Here is a 4,170-nt window from a genome sequence, read left to right on the forward strand (position 1 = left end):
TGCATTGGTTCATATGAACCAAGTTGAATTTTCTATTTGCTAGTGATTTGAAAAGTAGTGATTATCTATAAGCAATCACATTGGTTTTTTATTTTATATATATAAACTATGAAAGGATGAAACCAAATTATATCATCTGACTTTCCCTTATATGAAACAAATAATTTAGCATCTCTTTTATTTTTTTACAACCTACAACTCAAGATTCATTAAATTAAAATGGGATTAATGACTAGATATTTAGACATACCATCATTTTTACTACCAATATGATATTTTCAAATATTCCCTTTTGACTTTTTAATTTAATTTAAATTTATAATAATCTTTATAAAATTTGTTATACCAGTTTCTACATATTAGTGTGTTCCATGTTCATTTCACCTCTTGTATACTTCTATTTTTCCCATCTTCTAGTTCCTAACTTTACTTTTCCAACTTTAATATTTTATTTTAGAACAAAAATAACATTTAAAATGTTGGTTTTGGGATATAAACACAAAAATCAAAGTTTGAGATTCTGTCATTCTGAAAACAGTTTTCTAGATGTTATCTACTTTCCTTAGTTCCTTAGGTTTTCTTTTTTTTTTTTTTCAGTTTTAGCTCATGTTCAATGTCTTATCCAAAACATATATCATATAGTGTCAGATAAAGTAACTTTCTTTATCTGAGTCATCACTTTCCTTTTGGAAAGCAGCCATGAATTTACAAACATGGAGCACAGGAAAACAGAGGACAATCCCTGGGCTAGAGCAGAAAGAAGCTCACTAATTGCAGGTATGTTTTTTGTTAAGGTAGTTGTACCAGTCATTACCCAAAGGTTTATGTACTTTTTTCATCTTGTGGGTGCCTGAGCTTCTGTACATGAAATAAAATGGTATTGTTGGATGACTTTCTTCTGCTACTAGCTGTTTGTTTCTTTGAACTGAATTTCATCTCTTTGAACATTCAGTCCAAAGTTTCTTCTGGAGACTTTCATCTGAATGTCAATAAACTGTGAGTTTTGTAAGTAAAACTGTGATCTGTTCTTTGGCAAACTTCTGATGTAAATGATTCAGAGATATCCCCAGGATCAAACTCTTTCCAGTGCATTTCCTCTTTGGAGATATTCTTTTGAATACAAAATGGCCTTTCTCACTGGATTTAAATACAAACAAATTTAATCTTTTGAAGACCAAGATATTGTAGCAATATTCTCCAAATTAGGATCAAGTTCTACCACTCTAACATTTAATTTTGCACTCTATCCCAATGCAAAACTGGGCAGATTCCAATAGCAAAGAATGCCATTTTCAGAAGTCCCAAGAAGATACTTAGACACATTAATCTCCCAAAGGTTCCTTATTTTCTCAGTTTATGGACGGAGCGTATATTTAAACTCCCATGCCTCTGAATGTAATATTGTGACTTTTTTTCCTCAAAACTAACAAGTAAAGAATCATCTTCTAAGAAACAACAAATAGTTGCCTGGTATTTGTGGTAACTGCCCATAAAGTCATAGTTTCCACCAATAACGTTTTTGCATGTATCAGAATTATCTGTTAATATTCACATTTTGAAGTGATAATCTTTACTAACTGGAACAAAGCTGGGGGTTTCATATTCTTCCGTATGACAGAAACAGAAGGATGTGTTACCATATTTAGGTAGCAAATTAAGCTTTTGTTAAGAAAGGACAGAACTCTTGTGTGTTCTTTTTATGTGTCCCTGGTTTCATATGCAATTCAAGCTGAATTTCCATTTTTTATTGTTACAGTACTGCGAGGAAGTTACATTGACAACCAAATAAAGCTCGTGTTAGCTCCATTTGGATTAGACTAGAATAATTGATATATTTTGCTGTATATCTATCTTGTATATAATTTAGTTTTCACTCTGGAAAGAATAAAACTGCAGGCAGCAGGTGTGTTGTTTATCACCAATTCTTTAATTATTGGATAAATTATAAAGCTATTAAAGATATCTCTGTCTTCCACTATCATAATAAAGTATAGAACCAATACCCTGCAGATAAGACTAAGAGATGGTCAACAGTATCTCCAAAGTGGGAGATAAACTCTCCCTTGTCTGTAGTATCTTGCCACTCCATGGGTACAAATTTACAATGGCCACTCGTCAGACTGATGCTTGGTGCTGAAAAATCAAGATCCATGACCATATCATGGCATCAATGTAAACATGGGTACGTGTGCTTCTTATCAACATCAAAATTCCTCCGGTTATGATATCGGCCATTTATATGACCCACTTCTATGCAGTCTCCCATAGTCTCTCATAGGAAAGAGCAAAGAAGGCACGAAATTTATGTTCAATATGAAAATCTTTATAAGAATGTCATCTATATAGTCTCACAGTTTAATTTTGACATCACAGGAACAAGAGTACAGCTGTAAATGGCTTTTGGGTTAAGCTGGAATCCAATTACCAAATTGTTGTGTCTGTGCAATAGGTGTACACATTCTTCATAGCTTTGCCTTTGTTGAAAGGACCCAAGAGATATACTTGGATTTTAGCCTTAAGTGACAGACTATTGGGTACCCATGGAAATATTAATTTTCTCCTCTGGTTCATTAGATAGAATTAACTAAGACCCTTTTATAACCTACACAGAACATCACCTCGGTGTTCTGCCTGCTACCACCACAAAAGAACACGCAAAAGCTCTCATCCTCCACTATATTTGCTCAGACACATCTATTTCCAATCTTAATTTTGATCTGGTTAATTCATTTGTTCACTAAAGAACATTATTAAATATTTAATCCTTCATTTTGGGACAAATATTCAGTAGAGTACTTCCTAAAATCCTATATATCTATCATTGTTTTTCCTTTGTCTGTTCACAGAGACAACAATTTATTTAAGGCATAGAATCTTTGGGACGTTACCCTTTCTGCTCCAAACATTGTAGATACTGATGATACTGTTTGAATATCTTCTGGAATCTGAGGATGTAGATAGAAATTCTGAAGCTGTTATGATTCTGTTTTTGTGTTACCCATGTAGTTTTGGGGGGTAGATGTAAGACTTTGTTGTTTAGCCCTGAAATCATAATTGTCCAGTGCAGGAAGATTTTCTTCTATTTTAGCTTTGATTATCAATGTGTTTAATTTGTTCTGGCTTTTTCTTTGGGAAGACTTTTCAACTTGAATGTTTTTTCTTTAATCTCTCTTTATTCTTCATAATATTTTTGCCACTCTTTGGTTTTTCCTTACATTCTGAGAAATTTTCTCAATTTTGTATTAGAAAATTTTTCAATCAGTGATTTAGTTTTCATTTGCCAACATTTTCTCAAAGCAGATTTTAACTTTGCTATTGTGATTTTTGGATTATTTTTTGGATATTTTTTTATTTGTCAATTTCTACATTATGTCTGTCCTCTTACCATATTCCTATTGCATAGAGACCATTACTGCTTGAACTGTATTGGGAATATGGGAAAATAAAATATAAAAATTTCTTTTAATGTCTACTAACTTATATTCAGAGTTATGATTTCTTTAAAAACTTTAGGATTTTTTTTTTCATTTTTGGTTTCAGCTCTAAATTTGTTGTTGTCCTTCCCCATAATTCTCATTATGCTCCCCTTTTTCTCATCAATGGAGGACAATCTTTGTAGATTCTTCTGCCAACAGAATGGAAAGTCATTGACCCTCTTAATGTTTACTTACATATATGTGGATTTGCCTACTTGGATATAAAGCTGGAGGGCAAATTAACGGTCATACATACTAGCTTTTATCCAAAGACAAGCATTACAGTGATCTTGTGCAGCGCTATTAAGGTACTGCCTTCAGTTAGAGCTGTCTAGTTCTTCTTTACTGGAAAGAATACTGCTGTCTACATTTATTGTATGTCCAGGAGCAATATATAAAAGACAATACCCTCACACAAGACCATACCCAACATGAACTTTTCTCAGTACTTTTCTTTCCTTTTTCCTGGTGTCTGCAATTCTGCATCTTAGGATGCAATGTTTTCCCAACCATCTCTCCTTTACCCTATTTATGATGTATACCAAGAGCTACGATTGACAATGGAGAGGAAAGAAAATGGCTTTGGACACCTCAGAGTAAAGTCTATATGGACAAAAGAAGGTACCTAATTATCAATTATTGGAATATCTACATACCCTATCTATAGATAGATGGTGAAGCAAAATCTAAGTCT

The 4,170-nt window shown here is 32.9% G+C and overlaps 1 pseudogene; it reads right to left on the reverse strand.

Moving 5' to 3' along the window:
• Positions 1–975: 975 nt before the first annotated feature.
• On the reverse strand, positions 976–1,982 carry LOC131405262 (WD repeat-containing protein 75-like; annotated as a pseudogene).
• Positions 1,983–4,170: the final 2,188 nt, after the last annotated feature.

The sequence above is a fragment of the Diceros bicornis genome, chromosome 5 (genome assembly GCF_020826845.1).
Source record: "Diceros bicornis minor isolate mBicDic1 chromosome 5, mDicBic1.mat.cur, whole genome shotgun sequence".
Lineage (NCBI taxonomy): Eukaryota > Metazoa > Chordata > Mammalia > Perissodactyla > Rhinocerotidae > Diceros > Diceros bicornis.